Raw genomic sequence first — 24644 nt, 5'->3', positions numbered from 1 at the left:
ACTTGAATCTACCCTCCATTCAGCTACCAAAGTGATTTTTCTAAAGTTCAAGTCCCACTATGTCATACCCCTCCTCAATAAACTAAAATGGCACCCTTTCAGTTCCAAGACTTAATACAAAATCTTCCATTTGATATTCAGAGTCCTTTATAGCTTAGTCCCATCTTACCTTTCCAGTATCCTTACACCTTAGCCTTTACTTTGATCTTTGATCCAGTAAAACTGGTTTCCTGGCTCTTCCACCACCACCATATTCCATCCCTAGCTTCACATCTTTTCTCTGGATATCCCCCTTGCCCAGAATGCTCTTCTTCCTTGCCTCCAGTCTTCCTTTAAGTTTCAACTAAAATTCCAACTTTTCCAGGAATCCTTTCCAACCTCTTTTGATTCGTCTCTCTGTTAATTTCTATTTAGTCTGTCTTTAGCAAATTTGAGCATATTTGTTTTCTAGCTGTTGCCTCTCTCATTGGTTTGTGATCTCCTTGAAAGCAAGGACTATCTTTTGACTCTTTTCTATCCCTAATGCTTCAAACAGTATCTGGAACAGTATTTTGTCCTTAATAAATGTTTATTGACTGAATGATAATTATATTTAATATAACTTCTTAGCAAATACCTTCTGTAAAAGAGAAGTTAGTCTACTGACTGATGGTCAGTGATAAATACACTAGTAGGGGCTCATGTATGAAAAGCACTGCCCCTAGAACCCTGAGGAAAGAAGTAACCAGGATCCTATTGATGTCTTCAACCCAACAATCCATGTGGAAGTTTGGGAAGTGACTCTGAAGGACATTTCATATCTTTAATACACCAAGGTGAAATTTGTACCAGGGTGAATCTTTAAAAATTGTAAGAAGCTTTATTGAGGCCTATTGAGTTGTTGACAACTCTCATTCTAGAAGCTGTCAAGGGCTACATGTCCCTGTACCCAGAGTCTTCAAGTTGTCACCTTTATGGATCATGCCACATAAGGTTTAGTGTGTTCTTATAACACTTCTGATGTGTGGCAGGCAACTACGTTTTTTCATGAGTTAACAGCTGATGACTGCTTATCACTTATCATTAAGATGTAAATCATGTTATTTTACTATTAAGGCATATGTCACTCAAGTGCTGAAATGTTTGTATCTTTGGGATACATATTAATTCTCTGGGCATGTTAGGAAGGATGCTGACAACCTAGAATCTATCCCAAGAAGGGTAACAAAGGTTGTGAGGAGACAGAAGACTAAGTCACAAGAGAAAGGTTACTGGGCGAGAGAAGAGAGGGCTCAGTGGATACATGAGAGCTGTCTATAGTATGTGAAAGGTTGTCCCTGGAAGCCATACTAGTCTTGTTCATCTTGGCCCCAGAGGGCAGAGCCAATAAGTAGACAGAAGCTATAAAATAATAAATTGTGACTCAATGCCAGGATTTTTTTTTTAATGTAAAGATTCAATGAGGTCACGGATATGGAAATGCTTTTCTAATTTTAATAAACATTTGTAAAGGTGTAATTTGTAAAACTCTAGAGCAATGTGGAAGGTGAGGGATGACATTTTATGATCAACCAAGAAGCCTCTATTGAGCACCTTTGATGTACACAGCACAGTGCTAAACACTGTGGGTAGAGTGATGGAAAACAAAAAAGATGTCATTAATATTTAATTTCTCTGTGTGTGTCTACTATTGTGCGGGTACATTGCATTCCAAGAAAATTAAAAATAGGATAAAAACAAAGTACTTCCTGGGTGATGGGTGGGAGAATATTGGGGGGGAGGTGTAATATACTACCAGAGACATCTTAAAAGGCCATCAGGTAGAAGGCAGCCTCGGAAATGAGCCTCAAAAACACCCCAAGAAACTAGGAGACCTAAGAGGTGACCAGGAGAAGGGAAAGCATTCCAGGTATGCCAGATGACCTGGGCAAGGATGTGAAAATAGGATAATTGAAAGTAGGAAGGTTTAGCTGGACCACTGATAGGTAAGAGGGACTTTGGCCAACTGTTCTTTATTTTGACTGCTGGGGTAGGAATGGTGTGGTTTGGTTTTGGGTCTTTTGGCTTTTTTTAGGTGACCAAAGAGTCTTTATTAACTTCTTGACTCAGCCTGGGTGTTCAGTTTATGGCCCTAATGCCGCAGGACTTTGGTGTCATTGGTCTCTACCACCCTTTGCCATCTACAATCCTCTGGGTGCTGGTCTTTTGTAAGGAATTGCTGCTGCTGTCCAAGGCATGCACAAGATTGAAGTCCTCCCCATTCTCCAGCAGGTTTTGATAGGTGTTGATCTCTGCTTCCAGTTTGTCCTTAATGTTGAACAGGGCCTAGTATTCCTGGGCCTGGCTCTGCCCCTCTGTCCATGTTTGCCCCAGCTCTGCTTCCACGTGCAGCAGGCCTGTATTGATCTGCTCCATGTGGATAGCATATCGGGTCTCCACCTCCCTTAGGCTGTAGTTCAAGCTGATTTGTAAATTTCGAAAGTAATCCAGGTCAGTCTCTAGGGACTGGACTGTATGTTTCAGCTTGGTGACAGTGTTTCAGGCTGCTTCCACCTCCTCAGATGTTATGTTGATTGTCACTGTGCTCTCCACAATCTGCTGGGACTAGTATTTATCAAGCTTCTCTCTGTTTTTCTGAGCCAAAGCATCATATTGAGCTTAGATATCAGCCATGACCTTGCTCAAGTCCTGCTATTTGTTGAGAATCCACCTCCATGGTCAACCCAGATTTGAGTTTGTAGAGAATTCACCTCCTCTTCATGACTCTTCCTCATATAAAGTAGCTCTTCCTTCAAGGTTTCAATCTCTGTCTCTAGCTGCAACTTGGTCACGTTGGTGTCATCGATGACCTTCCGGGGACCATGAATGTCACTTTCTACAGACTGTCTCATGGCCAGCTCTGCTGATGTCTTCTGAAGTCATCAGCTGCCAGATGGGTATTATCCACAGGTAGTTCTGGTATTGTCCACAGAGCTTGTATAAATCTGCTCCTGCAGATTCTCAATCGTCTTTAAATAGTGTCCCCATTCTCTGATCTGAGGTCCCTTCTTGTCCAAATGTTTCATGTTTTTCCCTTCCAATTAGCGATTCTCAGTCTCTAGGCTCTGCTAGCACTCCAGAGAGGAGGCAAGGTGTTAGTTAAGGTCCTGCATGGTCTCCTTCTCCCCCTGGATTCCCCTGATCCTGGCCAGATATACCATCGGGTTCCCAGCCCCCAATTCTCAGCAGAAGCTGGTGGCGCAGGCGGTGGAGATTCAGGAACTGGAGCCACCCACATCCTCATAGACCCTGGCCACACAGCTGACCAGCCCAACCTGGTGGGTGGACGCTTGGACTGAGCCCAGGGAGTGGGAGTTGGTGGAGAAGGTGGTGGAGTGGGTAGTGAAACTTATGATCTCAGTAGAGGAGAGCTGGACCCAATAGGAATTGGTTTTGCTACCTTTAGCAATTGCAGGGCATCACTGGTGGTTGATAAATGTTTGTTGATTGGTAACAGGTCCTTAGTAAATATTTATTGAATTAAACTGAAGCCTGAAAGGTGGGGAAGGGAGTGAGCAAAGGCACAAAGATGGGATATCACAAAATATGCTTAAGACACGGCAAATGGAGCCTTTGGCAGCATTTGAAAGTAAATGCCAAAGAAATAGGGCTAGAAAGTCAGAGTGTGACCAGACTGTGGAGGTCTCTGGTGCCATAGGAGACCATGGGTTCTTCAATTGGGGAAAAGAGGCAATGTGGTGCCACTATTAGATTATTCAGACCATGTGTGTTCCCAGTAGAGGGTGAGGAACATGATTTTTGTAGTTGAAGAAAGATCCTTTTATTCATTCTCATCCAGGCCCTCTGAATAATTCCATTGGTTGTGGTATAACCATCTTTCTAAATCAAATTAGTAAGATGTTGAACATTACCTGTCCTAACCTTCTCTGAATATTCAGGTCAGAAATAGGTGCTGTTCATCTCACTACATGGTGTAAACATGCTCTTAATAAGGACCCCGGGCCAGATTCTGTGCCAGCTTGTGAATAATGAGCACTGAATTCTATTAGCGTTCAGGATTAAATATCTTCTGGCTCAGTGTGCTTGGCTAGCCACTGATGATCTGTCACGGAGCCCCTGAAGTTTTCTCCAGAAAGTTCCTAGAGGACAGACGTCCCTGCCATTGTTACAATACACTAGTTTTGTTTGTTAGTTAGATGGTTTTGTTAGTTAGATTTCTAGGGGCTTGCCAAAAAGCAACTGAACTCAGCACTGCAATGAGTAATCAGGTGGGCAAGTTCTGAAGTGTTCTGGGTCATTTTCTTGTTCAATGAATATTAGTATAATTTCTCTACCAAAGGACAGCAATTGGAATCATTTTTTGTTCTCGGTTGAGGAAAAGATGGAAGGAACCTTAGGAATCATTCACCTAGTCTAATACTTCCATTGTACAGATGAGGAAAGGAAGGCCAAAAAGACACATGAAGCAGCTAATGAATTAGTAGCAGAACTAGGATTCCAACTCATTTCCTCTGACTCCAAATGCAATTCACTTTTCTAGCACCAGGTAGCCTGCTGCACCAGTCTAATAGCAGTAATAGCACTCTCAACATTATAGACTTTCCAAATATCTGATTCTGGTCCCCAGAGGGCTACTAATCTCATTTTTACCTGAAGAAGGAATTTCCCAAAAGCATTCCTGAGAAATGGTCCTCTGCTCCAATGACCCTTAGGTTTTGGGTCCACAGCCCACTAGCACAGGGCATACAAAGAATATCCAGAGTGAAGCAGATGGGGAAAGGAGGGGACACAGTATCATGATGAAAAGAAAACAGAGATGCTGCATCTGGAGAAGAGAAAGTTTAGAGTATGAGCATGCATTTCCAACAGAAGCCCACCCATTTGCATTATACCTCCTTCCCTTCAATGTTGCATTCTGTACTCTCTCTGCTAGGCTGCAGATACCCCTTCATCCTGGAAATGCAGGCAGCCCTGGTTTCTCTTCCCCCAAACCCCTTTTCAGCTCCTTTCCCTTCCTAAGCACCTTGAGAGCAGGGATTGCCATCCTCATTTTTGAGCTTCCAGCTCTCAGCACTGTGCCTGGCACACAGGGAGCACTTAATAAGTCCTTGGTTATTTGACAGAGGCAAAGAGCAAATTTTCTAACTCAGATCTTTCTGAGGCAGGTCTTAAAATAGGGTCACAAAGAGGGAAAGACAACTTAAATGACTCAACAACCAAAGTATTCTGTAGGTGCCTAATAAATACTTGTTGAGTAATAGCCTACTGAGGTGGTCATTAAAGCTAGTGACTATAGAAAATAGAGGACAGGGAGAGGAGAAATATTGTAAAAGTTTAGGGCTAGGGAGAATTTGTCTGTCCTGAAAATCTCCCTCACCCCATGTGCATGTGCACACATGCACACACATGTACATGCCCAAGCACACACCCCTCCTCTGGTAATGGCCCAGGAAGCACTTTCTTTCTTCCTAGCTCCGGAGAAAACACATCTGCACCCCTGAGAGCTGGGAGATGAAGCTTAGTTTGACATCAGAAGGTCTTGGTTTCATAAATTCTTACTGAACTGACTGCCAGCATTGCCCTGTGTTGGAAGCTCCAGATGAATGAGCCAAAGTTCCAGGCCTTAGACAGTCTATAGTCTAACAGGGAGACAATCTTAGCTAAGAACTTGATTTGTGCCAGATCTAGATCTGGGAGATGCACAGGTATAAAAGAGGGTAGGGCTTCCTTGGTGCTTACAGTCTAATAAGGTTTGGGATGCAACTTACATAGAGAGAAACAGAATGAGAAGTAGAAGGTCATGCAGAAACAGGCTGAGACCTCCAGGACACCTTGACATGAGGATGATCCTTGTTCCCTGAGACCATCAGAGATGGCTTCATGGAAGAGGCAAAAGTTTCCCTTGATCTGGAAGGATGAGAAAACTTTCAGCAGTCAGAGATAAACTCATACCACGGAACATTTTTATCAGGAAAAATAGACTAGAATCAGACAGGGTAGAGCAAATATGGCAGAGTAGAAGGACGACCTATAAGAGCTCTTCCCCCACAGCCCATAAAATACCTGTAAAAAGTGACTAAAAATTTCTAGAGCAGCAGAAGGCACAAAATGATGAAGTGAAAGAGATTTCCAGTCCAAGGCACCCTGGAAGGCCAACAAGAAAGTTCTATCACACCAGTCTCAGAGCAGAGTGCAGCACATGGAGCACAGTCCAGTCTTGGTCATGCATTATGGCTCAAACAGGATAGGAACAGGTTTCAGGAGGAGGAATCCCCAGCAGTGGGTGCGGTTCTCAGATTCCTCAATCCACAAACCCCAAAGGCAGCTTCAAAAGTCAGTGAGAAAGCTCTTTCACCTGGGGAAGAAGGTAACACAGTCTGGTCCTGGCAGCCCTGGGCCAGCAGCATCCATTTTTGTAGCCTTCCACCTGAAGACCCTGGGGGAATCGAGCAGCTGATCTGGGACTCAAGCCTGGGGGGTGGCTCTGGGGTGAGGAGGAGTGCTGGCATGCTGGAGCTGGAGGCAGTTGTTCTGGAGGGGGAATCATACTCACAGATCCTGGACAGAAAAGCTTGTGGTAACTCCCAGACCAGAGTGCAGGCCAGGAGAGGAGCAAACTCCTCTCACTTGATTGCAACACTTTGGAGGAACTGAGAGCTTACATGTACCCAAAGCACACCTTCCTCTTGACAAAGAACTCAAAAGTCAAGTAACTGGCTGAAAAAATGCCCAAAAAAGGGAAAAAATAAGACTATAGAAGGTTATTTTCAGATCAGGAAGAGCAATGAATATTATCAAAGGAAGACGTAACAGTCAAGGCTTCTGCATCCAAAACTCCCAAAATAAATATGCAATGATCTCAGGTCATGGAAGAGCTCAAAAAGGATTTTGAAAATCAAGTACGAGAGGTGGGGAAAAATCGGGAAGAGAAATGAGAACAATGCAAGAAAATCATGAAAAGCAAGTGAAGAGCTTGCTAAAGGAGACCAAAAAAAGGCTGAAGAAAATAACACCATTAGAAATAGACTAACCCAAATGGCAAAAGAGGCCCAAAAAGCCAATGGGGGGAAGAATGTTTTAAAAAAAAGAATTAACTCTCCAGCTTCTGGGATAAGAACTCAGTGTTCGAAAAAAATTGCTGGGAAAACTGAATAAAAGTGTGACAAAAAGTAGGCATAGACCAATGCCTGACACTGTACACAAGAATAAAATCTAAATGGGTACATGATCTAGGTATAAAGATTGATGCTATGGACAAATTGGTGGAGCATGGAACAGTGTATTTATCAGATTTATGGAGAAGGGAAGAAATTTTGACGAAAGAAGAGATAGAAAGCATTATGAAATGCAGGATCAATAATTTTGATTATATTAAACTGAAAAGTTTTTGCACAACCAAACCCAAAGCAACCAAAATTCAGAGGGATGTAGAAAACTGGGAAAGAATTTTTATAACTAATGTTGGTGACAAAGATCTCCTTTATAGAATGTATAGAGAACTGAGTCAAATGTATAAAAATACAAGTCATTCCCCAATTGATAAATCTTCAAAAGATATGAACAGGCAATTTTCAGAGGAAGAAATTAAAGATGTCTATATTCATATGAAAACATGCTCTAAATTACTATTGATTAGAGAGATGCAAGTCAAAACAACTCTGAGGTACCACATCACACCTATAAGATTGGCAAACATGACAGAACAGTAAGATAATAAATGTTCGAGAGGGTGTGGGAGAGTTGGAAATATTTATAGAAATTCTCTTTGTGGTAGCCAAAAACTGGACATCAGTGGGATGCCCATCCATTGGGGAATGACTGAATAAATTATGGTATATGAACAAGAAGACTTCAGAGAGACCTGGCAAGACTTATACAATCTGATGCTGAGCGAAAGCAGAACCAGGAGAATATTATGCACAGTAACAACCACGTGTGCTAGAGTTTTTTCTGGTAGACTTGGAACTTCCTTGCAATGCAAGGACTTAAAAACAATTCCCAATGCTCTTCTAAGGCAAAATGCCTTTCACATCCATAGAAAGAACTATGGAATTCAATCACAGAATGTAGCAGATCATTTGTGTGTGTGTGTCTGCATGTGTGTGTGTGTATGTGTGTATGTGTGTGTATGTGTCTATTGAGTTTTGGTTTGTTAGATGATTTCTCCCACTCATTTTAATTCTTCAACACAGCATGACTATGGTGAAAATGTATTTAATAGAAATGTATGTGTAGAACCTATACAAAATTGTATGCAGTCTCAGGGAAGAAGGGAAAAGGTAAGGGGGAGGGAGGGGAAAATAATAATATAAATTATATGGTAGCTATTGTAGAACACTGAAAATAAATAAAAATAATTAATTAAAAAAAAACAGAATTAACCAAATAGAAAAGGAGGTTCGAAAGCTCACTGAATAAAATAGTTTTTTAAAAAGTAGAATAGAGCAGATGGAAGCTAATGACTTTATGAGAAACCAAGAAATTACAAAACAAAATCAAAAGAATAAAATAAAAAATGAAGACAATGTGAAATATCTCATTGGAAAAACATCTGACCTGGAAAATTGATCCAGGAGAGACAATTTAAAATTTATGGAACTACCTGAAACCTATGATCTAAATAAGAGCCTAGGCATCAGCTTTCATGAAATTATCAAGGAAAACTTCCCTGATATTCTAGAACTAGAGGGCAAAATAAATATAAGAATCCATTGATCACCTACTGAAAGAGATCCAAAAAGAACAACTCCTAGGAATATTGTAGCCAAATTCCAGAGTTCCCAGGTCAAAGAGTAAATATTGCACTAAACATTTTTATCTGGAAAAATAGATTAGAATGTGAGTATTCCACAATTTAAGAATTGAGGAATACAATCAGAATAACACAAGATCTGGCAGCTTGTATATTAAGGGATCAAAGTACTTGCAATATGATTTTCTAGAAGTCAAAGGAACTAGGATTAAAACCAAGAATCACCTACCAGCAAAACTGAGTATAATACTTCAGGGAAAAAATGGTCATTCAATGAAATAGAGGACTTCCAAGCATTCTTGATGAAAAGGCCAGAGCTGAATAGAAATTTGATTTTCAATCGCAAGAATCTAGAGAAACATGAAGAGGTAAACAGGAAGGAGAAATCATAAGGGACTTACTAAATTTGAACTACTTGCATTCCTACATGGAAAGATAATATTTGTAACTCTTAAAACTTTTCTCAGTATTTGAGTAGGTGGAGGGATTATGCACACACACACGCACACACACACAAACACACACACACATACACATATAGACAGAGGGCACAGGGTGAATTTAATAGGAAGTGATGATATCTAAAAAAATAAAATTAAGGGGTGAGAAAGGAATATATTGGGAGGACAAAGGGAGAAATGGAATGAGACAAATTATCTCTCATAAAAGAGGCAAGAAAAAGCTTTTGAATGGAGGGAGAAACAGGGAAGGTGAGAAGGAAAAAGTGAAGCTTACTATCATCACATTTGGCTTAAGAAGGGAATAACATGTACATTCAATTTGGTATGAAAATCTGTCTTACACTACAGGAAAGTGGGAAAGAAGGGGATAAGTGTAGTGGGGGATGATAGAAGGGAGGGCAAATGGGAGGAGGGAGTAATTAGAAGTAAACACTTTAGGGGAGGAACAAGGTCTAAAGAGAGAATAGAATAAATAGGGGGCAGGATAGAATGGAAGGAAATATAGTTGGTCTTCCACAACATGGCTATTATGGAAGTTTTTAGCAAAATTATACATATATAGCCTCTGTTGATTTGCTTTCTTTCTCCATGGGGATGGGTGGGGTTAGGATGGGAAAGTAGTTGGAACTCAAAGTTTAAGGAATGAATGTTGAGAATTATTTTTGTATGCAACTGGGAAATAAGAAACACAGATAATGGGGTATAGAAATCTATTTTGCCCTACAAGTAAAAAGAGAAGATAGAGATAAGAGAAGGGAAAGGTGTGACAGAAGGGAGGGAAGAATGGGGGAAGAGGCAATCAGAATGCATGGTGTTTTGGGGAGGGCATGGGGAAAGATGGGGAGAAAATTTTGAACTCAAAATCTCATGTAAATGAATGTTGAATACTAAAAATAAATTAATTAATTAAAAAAATAGATTAGAATCAGTACCCAAGATAGCCTTGAAGAAAAAGAAAGACCACAGCTAAGGAAGAAGTATGAATGTGGAGGGTGTACAGTAATCCTCTCTAAACCTGTGCCTTGATAATTGATTCAGAATGAAGGATCAGAGTGTGCACATTGTGAGGCCATCCTCCACTGGATCTTGGACTCTGCTGATCATCCCTGAGCAGAAGCCATGTTCAGGAAGCCTATCTCATTTTAGGAATAGAAGTGTCTGGTATAGAGAAATCTTAATAAAAGCTTGCTTAATAGGCACAGGTAGACTTACAAACACTGAACCTAAAGGTCCCAGGCCTTATTCCAGGTTCATTTAGGGGAGCCATGTGGCCATTCTTGTAAGAGACAGAGGCATATGGGGGGACATGCAAGCTCTTGAACTTGAGGGAGGCTGAGAAAATGAAAGCTAGGATTCTCAAAGCAGGTAGCAGTTTGGGAGGGGTGGAGAAGGAGATCAGAACGGGATAGGCAAGAGCAAGACTGAAAAAAGAAAGATGATGAAGTCCCCTCTTAGCAATACATTTGTTCTCCAGGTTATGAACAAAAAAGTAAAGCATAACTTCATTTTTCATGATATAATGCTAAGAAAATGGTATTGGGAGAGAGGAAGCTTGGTTGACTTCATTTTGAAAGTTGTTGTTTTTGGTGGTTGTGGTGGTGATGGGGATTGTGGTGGTGGTGGTAGTGATTTTTGTTTTCCTAGCCCATATCTTCAGTATTTCCTAAAAAAAAACATTCTGATGTCTGCTTAAATATTTGCAGTGAGGGACTGAACACTACCTAAAGTCGGCCTATTGTTCTTAGAAGCGACTGAGGGAGACTCTTCTCCCTCCTCCTCCTGATAGTCCTCCAAATATTTGTCTTCTTTATCCCAGTTTAAGTATTTCTTTTAGCTCATCTCCACATAGCCTGTCTTCTAGACTCCTCATTGTCCTGATCACCCTCAAAGATAAAGTCCACAGTGTTCCATTAACCTTTTGTGACTTTGAGGCAGTCATTTGAATCACTCAGGGCTTCAATTTCACCACTTCTAAAATGAAAGGTGATTTTAATTTACATCCTGTGCTCTGTGTTCCAAGGTCCCCGACAGTTCCACTCTCTGTAATTTTCATCACCTTTGACCATGTGGTCGAAGTAGTGGGGGCAGGGAAGATGCTGCCAAAAGCTGACCCTCTGGAGGGGCTGGTGGTGTTGCCTGGTGAAATGTTTTCATTCCTTTATAAGTCCAAGGGAATCTTTTCTGAATGAGGCCCCCACGCCTTTCTTTTTTATTAAAGAAGTTGATTGAGTAGTGGTTCTCCAAGGGAACCCTTCAAGGCACAGAGAAGGAATTAAGGTGTTTCTCTATCTTCACAAAGGAAACTGGGGCTGGGAGGAGAAAAAATACATGAGGACTCATTCACACAATAGCAGAAAATAATGAGCATCAGGGAATTCCTTTCTAGTGAGAAAAAAAAAAAACCCTGCAATCTAAACACGTTGATTTAATGAAGGATTCTGCCTTAGATGCTATTCTCAGCCTGTAAGAAAAGGGACATTTCTTGTTATTCAGAAAGCTGTTGGATGGAAAAGGTTCTATAAACAGTCATTAGCATCTTAATTGCATGATAATTCACAAGACAGCTCCCCAGAAAAATGTAGCTGATAAATCTTTCAACTCCAGTGTCCGAGAACCAAAGCAGATTGTATAGAGATTGTCTTCCAGTCTGTAAGCTGTGAATTCACCAGGTCTTCATGGTGTTGTGGTTCTGCTGTGTTTCTTAATCTGGTATGTATGTGTCAAAGAGGAGACCACTCAAACATCCCTGGAACTCACAACAATGCTAGGCTCTTGAATGAGTGAGGCTTGAATGATGTGATATGGCAAAGGATAAGTTCCAGTAATAGCCAGGGAAAAAGATGGAAAGTGGTACCTAGTTTGGAGCCTCTAATTGTCCTGGAGGTCCTGGACCCAAGTGCACTGGACCTTTCATGCACTAGAAATGGGGAAATGTCAGTTCTAGACCACTCTCTGTCACTTAATTCCTGCTTCATTCCTTTCTTACTGATTCCCTCTGGAAAGTGAGAATGCAGGCCTGCTCAATTACTAAGGTAATTTCTACTTCAAACACTCTATGTTCTAAAGCCCCTACGTTTTGGACATTCTCTCTCCAAAGATCTTTCCCAGGTCTGCCATTCCCTATTCTAAAGCCTTCCCAGCTCTGACATTCTCTGTTCTGAGGCACCTTCTCACTAAGACATTCACTGTCTAGGTTTTCTCCCAGGTCTGACTTTTTATCTCATTCTCGCATTCCTTACTCTAACTTCTTTCCAGCTTTGGCAGTAAGTGGTCTAAAAGAGTTTTCTTTACAATCAACCCCGTAGCACTTGGGGCCAGGAGCATAACACCCACTAGAATGGAAAGATTTCAGATGTAAGCATCTTTTTGATGAAATGAGGGGAAGAAGGGAAAGAGGCCAGAAGAAATGTGACCCCCTGCAATCTACTGTCTTACTATCTGAAGCCCCAAAGGATACCACCTAACATACCAAGGAAAGATTCAGATTGCGAATGCTACTCTTACCCTTCCCACTTGTAAAAAAAAAAAAAAAACACAGAATCTCTGGGCTGGAATGGAGCCCAGAAACCATCTGGGCAAACCTGCACCTGTGTGACAATCTCTTCTTTCACTTATCTGACAAAGGGTCTCCCAGTCTATGCTCAAACGTCTATAATGATGGGAAGTTCACTACATAAAGAGGCAGCCCTTTCCATCAGTGAACCATTTTAATGATCAGGGTGTTCATTCCTATGAGGAGGAAAATACTGCTTGCCTCCAACCTCCATTTGCTGATCCTACTTCTGCCCTGTATGATTCTCTTTCAATTTGGCTAATGTGTATAAGTTAGTTACTCTATCCAAAGTCCTAGGTGCTAGGAATGTAAGAAGACAGAGTGTTTAGTCCTTTTCCTACAGGCCTTATGAGGTTGTGAGGACTGGAGACATAGATCCAAGTAATTGTTAAACGGGAAGGATTGTATTAAGTGCAGTTAAAGGCTGATGATGACTGCAGGTAAAAAGGCTACTGGAATCTTATTTTCATTCTCCTTTTTTCTGTGAAGACAAATGTTCTTTGACAGGGAAAGATAGAGCAAAAATTGTTAACATGGAACTGGAGCACATAGTGAGGGAATGTATGGAGAGATGCCACTTAACTTCCTTCAATGAGTTTGGGTCATCAGACCCAGATAGACTCCATTCCAGGTTAATATGCTTGGTGTGATGCTGAGCCACTGTTGTCAGGCAGTCTTGGGAAGATCTCTGAAAATGGGGCCTGGCCTAAACAAGGGAAAATAGCCTGATTTTTTTGTGGGGAAAGACAATGAAGTCTTCATGTTATAGACTGGTAATGTAGACTCTGATTTCTGGTAAGTGTTACAAGACTAGTAAGAGAATGAACTGAAAATAATTAGAAAGGGAAGCAGTGATGAAGAAGATCTAGCATCAAAGAGGTCATTCCAGATCTAACCTAATTTCCTCTTTTCTTGGCAGGATTACTGTACTGTAAGAGAAAATAAATCTGAGTTTCAGCAAAGCATGAAATAGAGTCTCTCCTTCTATTTCTATGTAAAGCAATAAGGGATGTTGGTTAACAACAAGTTAGGCAGATTCACAAACAGCAAAATGGCTGAGTTTCAAAGTCATCTCTGCATGCTACTGTCTAGTAAGGAAAAGCTGAGGAAATTTATGAGAGACCTGTGGTTGGACAAGTTCAATTAACCATCATTCAATCAACAAACAATTTTCCTCAAAGGTACCTAGATAGTATCTGGAGTCAAAAAGACATTAATGAAAATCATTCTTTAAATGTCTATGAGCTATATGGCCCTGGGCAAGTCATTTTATCAATCTCTGCTTCAATTTCCTCTTCTGCAAAATAAGTAAGTACCTGGCATGCTTGTTGTGAGGGTCCAATGAGACAACAGAGTAAAGCACTCTGCAAACATCAAAACACTAGGTAAGTGTTAATTATGATTATTTAACATCTTTATCCTTGTCTCAAAGGCGCCAATGAGATGCATATCCAATTTGCTGGTTTCATAAAGTTGGGAGAAGTAACTATCATAATATATGATGGAATGACAATTCATTAAAAACATCAAAAGGGTAGAACAATGGTTTGAAAAGTAATAAAATGAAATTTATTAAAGGCAAAAGAAAAAAATTCTTGATTCAAACCATGAAATTCACAAAACAAAGTGGGAGGAGTCAACAACCAAAATGGAGACATCTGCCAGTTTGAATGAAATGAAAGACCAGAATGTGTTAATGGTGCAATATTCCAACCCTGTCTCCTATCCATGCCCCCCACCTCAAAAACAACAACAACTACAAAACTATTGGCATGCATGGCTTTATCAATAGTGGTAGGACCCAGGAAGCCCACAAAAATCCACCTCTGATGCCTCCTGGTGGTGGGAAGAAGACCCTGAGTTCTGAATGCTAAGACTTTTGGAACAATTTTCCCCAAATTAGAAAGTCTTGTTGAACGGTCTCAGGGGCAAATCATATGTACTCTTCAAGGATCAGCTCAATTAAGGAGATAGGGAGGCTCATCACTAGCAAGTGTGCCACTGTGGGGAAGAGTATTTATATGTCAGGAACTGGGCTAAACACTTAACAAATATTATCTCATTTTTATTGTTACAATAACTCCAGGAAGTATGTGCTATTTTTATCTCCATTTTATAGATGAAGAAATTGAGGTAGATAGAGGTCAAGTGGCTTACCCAGATTTATTCATCTGGGTAAAGGTCAGAATCAGGATTTGAACTCAGGTCTCCCTCATATGATCTCTTTGTCTATGACCACTGATAAAACAAAAAACAATAATACAAAGGGACCTTCAGTACTGTGCTACCCTATTTTCTTCCACGATAAAGTAGAATAAATATATGAGAAATGGTTCTAAGAATTGCACATTTGAAACTATCTATAAACATTAATTTAATGGTTGGTGCTCCAAATGTGAAATCTTAGTCCAACAGTGAATTGGTTAACATACTGCAGAGGAATTGAGCTGCATCAATATTGACATTCTTGCTGTAAATTAAACCTGAAGACATAGAGAAAGCTAAGTGAAAGAAAGGTTCACAGGTTCTCCCTAGAGAGGCAAATAAAGGAGTTGGCTGACTTGTCTTCATTGTGTGTCCAAAGGCAAGAAGAAACATCAATTCATGTGTGTCCAAAGGCATGAAGAAACATTGGGGACTTCGCCTTGTACTTCCGGTGGTGAATCCAAACAGAAAGACCACAAGGAAAACTATCATAGCTTATATACTGACATCTGTTGCATGGAGTGAAAAAGGAGAGAAATTGTGTCAACAAAGAACAAGAAAATCCTCCAAAGAGGGATGTGACTGGGATCCAATGGCTTGTGAATGATAAGACATCGTTGAGATCACCTGAGATCAATTTTGTTGTTTCAAAGATAGACCTTCATTTCAAGAAGAAACTTGGAGTCCTCAAAGTGAAATCTAAACTCCTGGAGGCAATTGAACATTCTCTACTTTTTCCATTCAACTCTGGGTCTATGTCTCCCTTTGCACATTCTCAGTGTCTCCCAAAAATATCCATCCGAGTGGACCAGTTTTATGAGTTCTCCATCCAAGTCTGGATTGTAGGCATTCTTCCTCCACTTCATCCACTAACCCTGTGTGGATAGTAATGCTGAATTCTTGGGTGATTATGGACCTCTCATGGGAAGCTTTCCTTTATTCCAGGGCAGGGTCCTCTAGAATTCTGTAGGGATAATGGTATTCCACGATTTCTGACATATAGTGTACTTAGAAGAATACTGACATTAGAAATATGGGTCTCTTTTTCAGGGGTGAGGGGAGCAGTTGACAATAATGGAAAAGGGATGCAGTTTAAGCTGGATCAAAGCCTTAAGCTAAAAGACAAGAGTATACGGTGGAATTTCAGACATATGAGAAGCAGGTGACCATTAAAAAGAATGTGTGGTCAGTGATGCAATAGCACAAGGTCTGGAATTGAGAGATATTGTTCTCCTCCCAACTCCACCATATAACTATGGGACTTTGGGACATTATTTCTTTAGATAGTACTGAATTATCTGTAACAATAAATTTCTGCAAGGCAAAAATACAAGAGATAGAGAAATAAGGGCCGATAAGTGGCCCAGTGGATAGAGCACTGGGCTTGGAATCAGGAAGATTCATCTTCATGAGTTCAAATTCAGCCTCAAAAACTCATTTGCTGTGTGACTCTGGGCAAGTCATTTAATGGTGTTTGCTTTAGTTTCTCATCTGTGAAATGGGTTGGAGAAGGAAACAGCAAACCATGCCAGTATTGTTGCCAGGAAAACCTCAAATGAGATCGTGAAAAATCAGATGCAACTGACAGAAAAAAAATAGGCACAACTGCTACGATATTGCCATTTGTCAGATGAAGAGACTGAGGCACAGCTTGGGCTGAACTATCAGGTTTAGAAAACAACTGTACCAGATAGATTTAAAAATGAAAGAGGAAACTTGTGGATGATGTAGTCTTCATTTTATGGATGAGTTTCAGGGGGGTAGTGACATCTCCAAAGACACTCAGCAAGATCCTAATTCTTTGTCCAGTAAGAAGTAACTGAAATCAGATCTTCATACCTCCAGCCCCAACACTATTCATAGTTGTTCCCCACCCTGCCCAGTTTGTTGCTAGAAAAGTGCTTTGTAAACTTTAAACTGAGATGGAAGTCTAAGCTGCTGTGATTCTGATGTAGGTCTCCTCATGGTGGGGGGGGGGGGGGAGGTGGAGAGGGAAGAGAGGGGTTGAAGGGCCAGCTGGGTGAAGGCTGCTCCTGTTCCAATTGCCTTCTCAGTCTTTCAACTCTAGAATGTCACAGCAGAGATAATTTTCCAGGACTATTAATGGGGAGGAAAGATGTTGCTTCTGATGAGACCCCAAACCAGGAGAAGTCTTCTTATTTTAATTAAACAGAAGTAAATTATTCATGCTGGTGGGGCATAGGAGGAGGGAATAAACACACTTTTACCATATACATTCAGAGGCCAAGACATACACAACAGAATGCGCTTAAGAGCTACCCGGAGGACTCCAAGGGGCATTTCAAGGGGTTGTGATGGAACTCCTAAGCTGAGGTATCCATTTCTTTGCCAAATCAAAGAGCCTCTGTCCTGCTTTGTCTCTACATGTCCCTTCATCTCTCTGGACCTCATATTCCAAGGAAGGGAGAGGCTACATAATGTCTAAGGTCTGTCTCAGCACTGGCATTATCTGAACAATATTCATTGATTCTACCTATGCTCGATATTCCCAATTCTAAGAACCCTCCCCTCTCTGACACCATCTGATCTATGGTCAAAAATCCCTTGAAAATCCAATGTTCTATGTTCTACAGTATCATCCAGCTCAAACTGTGTGGACTCTCTGTTGGATGAAAAGAAAAACATTTTCTAAGTTCTATGTGCCTACCACTAGGGATATAAACAGAAAAGGTAAGATGATCTCTTCCGTCAAAGAGGTTACATTGTGATGGAGAAGGCAATAGATAGAGGAGAGCCCTGTTGCAGATGTTAGTGGTCCCCACCATGCTGTGGCAGGGCAGATGGCAAGGCCTGGTGGTCTAAGGAGACCAACAGCAAGATAGAGAACAATGATTGGGGAGACAGGGTCTTGGAGGGTGATAATCTAAGGGAGATGGCAAGGCTTTGTTGTCCAACATCCTACTAGAGGAAATGATTCTCCATTGTGGCCATGTCTACCCCACAGATGCAGAACTGGAAAGATCCAGAACTGTAAGGATACCGGCCCATGACATATGTGATGAGGGTGAGTCATCTAAATATCACAAGTCAACTTGTGTTCTGTGTTTCCTCTTGCAAAGGTGGGGATAGGTTAGCATTCATCCTGGAAGGAGAAAGAGGAAGGAAGCATTGTCAGGGAGGCTGGAGGGAAAGGGAGACCCTAGTGGGATCTGGCAGGTATGGGTTTGAGTCAGTTAAGGATTTATGCTGTCTTGTTCACTTTGCCATCAAATACCTGGTGGGATCTAACTGAGGGAGAGTCAGGAAGGCTTCCTGACTTGCTCTGCTTGGTACTCAGTGATTTTTCTAAAGCTGCTTTCAGCTCACATTCTGTCTTATTTCTAACATCCCTCAGCTCTGACATCCCATGTCCTAAGCTCTTTTTACGAACTGATATTCTGTGTTCTATTCGCATAATGTTCTTATCAGCCTGAACTAGGATGGGTGATAGAAGTGTTGCCTTAGATCCCTAAATTAAAGATGCATACATTTCAAACAGCATTAATTAAGGCATTGCTATGTGTTAATTACTGTGTTAAGCACTGAGGAAATGAATACCAGGGTAAAGACAGTCCTTGGCCTCTGAGAACTCATATTCTAATGGGGGAGACAGGGAGGGGTCCACTAGCTGTAAAGTTGCAAGTGAGTTGGACCAGTGGGAGCAGTTTGACACTTTCCATCCAGCTGCAATGACAGAACTGTCTGCTCACTGTTCATGATTCTAAGATTGTAGAGAGTAGGGGAAAAACCAAGAGGAGCATAGCATCAAACCAGTTCATGAGAGGATGGAGAAGATACCCAGAGAATAAATAGTGAAATATAGCATGGTGACTGGATTTTTCCAAAATGGTCATGTAGGTGAGGCAGTCACCAATCAGGACAATTTCTCGGCGGGGGAGGGTAAGTGGTTGGTGAGGCCATGGAAGAAATGACAGTCAAGTGAAGAGTGAATTTCAAATACTCTAGCAGTACTTAAAATAGGAAGTAACTTTCCTGATGGAGTGGAGTGGCTAGCCCTGCTCCCATCCAATACTCCTCCTTCTCCCTATAGTCTGCTTACCAGTGGTTATTTGTGAAGAGGGAGGGGTAACACATCTCAGGATCTTGTTCTTCAGATGACACACTTCATGAAAGATACAGTTGCGAAGCAGCTACAACTTCTCATTTCTCTCCTCCTATCTTCTTTTCAGACTCTTCCAAGAAGTTCTACCAATACCTATGCACATCTTCTCAACCTACCTCAATGATAATTATAACAACAATAATTGCAACTAAAGTTCATAGTATCATATCTCACATGTAAACTGGAAAGGATGTTGAAGGGCCATCTAATGCAATCTTCTCATTGTCATATGAGGAAATTGGAGCTGAGAGAAGGTAAATGACTCCTCCAAGGCCAAAGAAGTAATAAACATCAGAGGTGGAATCTGGACCCAGTTCTTCTGACTGCATTACCAGAGTTTTCTACACTAGGATACACAATACCTCTGCAGTCTTTCTCTCCCAACAACTCTGAGAAGGACACAATATAATATCAACATCCTTTTACATATGAGGAAACTGAGGCTTGGGGAGATTCAATGACTTCTGACAGCATTATGGTGTGGTATGGTATGGAGGGCCATGGACTTGGAATCTGAAAAAACTCAGACAATTATAGCATTTGAAGTTCAAAAGGAGCCTTAGTGGCCATTTACATCCAACTTAGATGTGAATGAATCTCCACACTAACATAATCACCAATGAGTCTACCAGAATCTGCTTGAAGACCACTGAAAGAAGATAACTTCTGTTTCCTAGAGTAGACCATTTCCTTGGGAAGAGGTATCATTGTTAGGAAGTGTTTCCTAAAAAGGAATCAAAATTGGCTTCGTTGTAACTTCCATCCATTTCCCATGGGTACTTTCACTGAATTCAAATAGGGAAATCAAATCCTTCTTTAATGGGATATCCCTTCAAATACTCCAAGACAGTTCTCATCTCCCTCCAAGCTAAACATATCCAATTCCTCCAATTGACCTTTAAAGGACTCACAACCCTTCCCATCTTGTTTGCCCTCTTATGGAGTTTCCAGATTAACATCTTTCTTAAATCATGGTGTTCAGGACTGAGCATCATATTGCCAAATATATGTGACCAGAATAGAGGCTAATCACCTCTGCATTCCTGGAAGTTCTGGCCCTCTAAAAGTAGCCCAAGGCCACATTAACTTTTATTTTATTTTTGAATAAGCATGGGGGAATTGGGGGTGAGGTGGTGCTGCCATTCTTGTGACTTTTATTGAGATCACAGTGAATCAAATTATCAGATCTTTATTCAGAACTACCCTGTATCCCTGCCTTCCTCTGCCCATCTTAAACTGGCATCAATGTTTTGTGTTTTTCTTTTTTATATCCAATTTTACATTTACTCCTATTGAATTTACTGTTATTAGATTCAAACCAAAGTTCTTACCTTTCAAGGTCCTTTTAAATTCTGACTCTAGTATCCTCTCTGTTACTTATCCCTATCAACTTGGTGTCAGTTACAAGTCTGATGTCAATAGCATCAATGTGTTTATTGAAATCATTGATAAAAATGATAAACAGCACAGGGACAATCACATACCCTAGCCTTGTTGTTTGCTACCCATGTAACTTTAGGCTAGGGGGTTATGTGGGAGGTTCAGTTAGGGCTAAAGTCCTTTGCAGAGTTGCTCATCCAGCTTTGGGGCCCATCAATCAGACAATTCTCACCTGTGGCTCTAAGAAGTTGTGACATTTACAGTGTCCACATCCCAGTAAAACCCACTCAGCAAATAACTAAATCAGGTGGAAGGTAACTGAGAGATCTCAAACTCATCAGGTGAGTTAGGGGAATGTCTACTCCAAGCACATTAGAGTCTGAAGATTTCTATTGGTGGAACAGGTGGATAAGAATAATTTGTTCCAATGGCCATAAAGATGGCTAAAGCAGGTGCTTAGAGCTTGGTCAGACATTGAAGACAACAAGGTCATCACTGCATCCTGGGCCTTTAGCAGTCATCCTGACTTTCATCCTCTCCCTGGACTTTCATGACTCTTGAAGAAAGTGTGAGGCTTTGATTATGTGCAATTATATCTCCCTTAAATACAATTCAAGCCCAAGTCAAGACATCATCAACGTATTATTAGTCCTCTTTGAAAGTGAAGGATAAAGAACAATGACCTTAGACAATTCTTTTCTCCACTCTACACCACTTTCTCCGTCTGTAGAAAATGAGTAGTTTGTATTTAATAACCTCTAGGCTACATCCCAACTCTAAATCTACGTTCTTATGACTTACATTCACAGAGAATGAAGGAAGAAAGTAAGAAAAGAAGAGAGGAAGGAAGGAAGGAAGGAAGGAAGGAAGGAAGGAAGGAAGGGAGGAAGCAAGGGAGGAAGGAAGGAAAGGAGGGAGGGAGGGAGGGAGGGAGGGAGGGAGGGAGGAAACTGGCATTTATTCATCACCTGGTGCCTGGTGCAGGGCTAAACATATTACAAATATTTTATACTCACAACTCTGGGAATTAGTAAGTATTGCTTCCATCTTGACTGAAAATGTACACTTCTAAGAATGAGTTAACTAACTCATTTTAGAAATGTGATTTCTTCCAGTCCTATTTATGCTCTGACAGGGATGACCAGAAAGCAAAATTTCCTATAATGAGCCAAAGAAATGAATTCCAATAGGGGAGGGTCTAGATGAGAACATAAGGACCAGCTTTTTGGTTGTTATAGGTAGTTCCATTCTCAAATATAATAAAATGATTGCACATTGTTAAAATTGGTTGTGGTAGGAGGGTGGACCTGAAGCCTGGCATCAGAGAGTCAGTGACAAACACAGGCCATCTGGGGAACCAGGCTAAGTACTTCAATCTCTCTCTCCCTCTCTCTCCCTCTCTCTCCCTCCCCCTCCCCACCCCCACCCCCCTCCTTCTCAGCCCTGTTCAGAGACTAGGTACTGCAGAGCCGGTGGCAGTCTACTTTCAACTGTCTGTCCTAATGAGGCCACTAGATGGCAATGTACTGACTGGAACACTGGATCTGGAGTCAAAAAGACGTGAGTTTCAATCCAGCCTCAGACACCTACTATTTTTGTGACCCTGGACAAATCACTTCACCTCTGTTTCCCTCAGTTTCCTCAACTGTAAAATAGCGATGACAACAGTACCTACCTGTCAAAGTTGTACTGGTTCCCTTCCTTCCAATAAAATCACATATTTAGAGTAAAAACAATTGTGCTAAGCCCTATACAAAGTATTATGGGTGCAAAGACAAGAATCGAATACCCTCTGCTGCCAAGGAGCTGATAGCCTCCTAGCACCTTATAAAGAATGTTCATGGCTTTAAAATAGACATGGGAGACATCTTGCCAAAGCAGAGAATTTAAGGACTGAATTTTGTCCTACCAAGTCAAAAGGTTGTTTGTTTGGTTGGTTTTTTCTATAACAGAATGTTGCACACATCTCGGTGGATAATGTGACTGTTGGGGATGCAAAAGCCTGGTTGTTTCCCATGCATTCATCAAGGTGTCACTCTTTAAGTGTGTAGACTATTCTCACTGAGATCTTACAGAGATGAAAAAGTGGGCAGGTAGATATAATACTAATTAATAATTGATTTTTATTATACAAAGCACAATTTCTATTTCCAAATCACTCACCGAAGTCAGGAGTCTTGGGAATCTAAGAGGCATGGGGGAAAGGGAAAGAATGGGAGAAAGGTGATAGATTTAGAAGCAACTAACATTCCTCTAAGGAGGAGACCTCTAGAAAATATGGAATAATGATTAAACCTCCCATTTATATAAAGCTTTAAGGTTTGCAAAGCATTTTCCAAGTTCTCTTTCATTTGATCTTCACACTACTCGGTGCTATTGTTATCTCCACTTTAAAGATGAGAAAACTGAAACTTAGAAGGATAAAGAGACTTGGCCAAGTTTACACAGTAAATATCTGAAGTGGAATCCAGACAAAAGCCAAGAATTCAGGGCTTTTCTTAAAGAGAATGTTGTCTGTTGACCCTTCTTAAAGAGGATCACACCATGAGGAAGGTGATGCCCTGTCTCCCAAGTGAATTGAATTTACAGTGAGGGAGGGCTGTGCAAAAAGAGCAAGGATCCAGAGGGAAAACTTAGAACCAAATCAGTGCAAGTTACAAAAGGGTTGAATTCTGTCTACATACAGAGAATAACTTTGTAATCATCAGGACAGCTCCCAAATGGGATAGGTTGCATCAGAAAGCAACAACTGTCATTTCTTAAGCACCTGCTATGTGCCAGTCATTGTACTAAGTCCTTTACAAATAGTATTGTATTAGATCCTGACAACAATTCTGGGAGGTAGGTATTATAATTATCCTCATTTTATAGATAAAGAAACTGAGATAGAAATAAAATGAGTAGCCCAGTGTCTAACTGTGTTTGAGGCTGAATTTGAACTCAAGTGTTCCTGACTCCAGAACCTAGCATTGTATCCATGATGCCACCTAGCTGTCATTGTACCAAGTTCCCTGTCACTAGCATGGAGCAAAGGCCCTATGTTTTGATAGAAGACAGACAACAGAGAGATTTCTGCTCCAGGAAGAGGTTGAATGAGATGCTGTCTGAGGGTCCTCCCAATTCTAAAGTTTATGATCACTGTCTCTCAGGGTTCCTACGTGTCCCATCACCATACTGTAATGGTGTCTGTTGGCTATGTTCTTCACATCTTTTTTTTTTTTCATCCAATTCAATGCCTCTAGCCTCTATAAACTATGGAGGTCCTTTGATATTCCCCCTTCCCTTGATAGATGGCTACCTGAGGCCCTGAATGAGGAAATAACTGGTCCAAAGTCTCCCAGAGAGTAAGATACTGAGCTCCTCCAACTCCATATTCATTCCTCTTTTCAACTTGTCACATTCCTTCCTTCACCTCTTTGTTAGTGAATTTCTGGCCCAGGCTGAAATGTCATTTCTTGATCCTGTGGGTAAGTCATAGAATTACTCCCACTCCAGCCCCAAGTCACACAGCTCTGTGTAGGCTTCTCCATTAGAGCAGAGCTCCTTTAGGGTGCTTTTACCTTTGCATCTTCAGAGCCCAACATCTAAATGGTGTTGACCACATCAATGCTTGTGGCTTGCTTGAATCACTGATTATTCTCTCTTCTTTTGTCTGTCATCACCACACTAAGGGCATAAGCCAAGCTTGAAGTCAGGAAGACCTAAGTTTAAATCCAACATCAGACACTAGCTATGTGACCCTGGGCAAGTCACTTAACCTCTGCATGCCTCATTTTTCTCATTTGTGAAATGAAGATAATAATAGCACCTACCTTCAAAGGATGTTGGGAAGTTCATATGCGATAACAATTGTAAACTGCTTGGCTTGGGGCTCAGCATGTATAATATTATCTACTATTATTATTTTCATTATTACTCAGTGCTTGAGGGTACATTCAGTAAGTATTTAACTCCTTGTGACTAAATTGTATCCAACTTAAAACTTCCATGGCACTTCTCTCGCTCCCATTTATTCCTCCCTCCTCATGTAGCTTAAGGGGCAGGTGTGTGTGTGTGTGTGTGTGTATGTGTGTGTGTGTGTGTGTGTGCGTGTGTGTGTATGTTAGGAGGGTAGCAGGAGATTATGAACTGAATCTGATGCCCGGGAGGCTACAAAAGCAAACATGCTTGGAACAAACACCATCGGGAAGA

The 24644-nt window shown here is 41.0% G+C and overlaps 1 pseudogene; it reads right to left on the bottom strand.

Annotated features, from left to right (window-relative positions):
* Positions 1 to 2110: 2110 nt before the first annotated feature.
* LOC140532117 (keratin, type I cytoskeletal 18 pseudogene) lies at positions 2111 to 24290 on the bottom strand (annotated as a pseudogene).
* Between the last annotated feature and the right edge of the window lie 354 nt (positions 24291 to 24644).

Source organism: Notamacropus eugenii, chromosome 3 (assembly GCF_028372415.1).
Source record: "Notamacropus eugenii isolate mMacEug1 chromosome 3, mMacEug1.pri_v2, whole genome shotgun sequence".
Classification (NCBI taxonomy): domain Eukaryota; kingdom Metazoa; phylum Chordata; class Mammalia; order Diprotodontia; family Macropodidae; genus Notamacropus; species Notamacropus eugenii.
The sequence above is the reverse complement of the archived record's forward strand: the minus strand, read 5'-3'. Positions and strand labels throughout refer to the sequence as shown.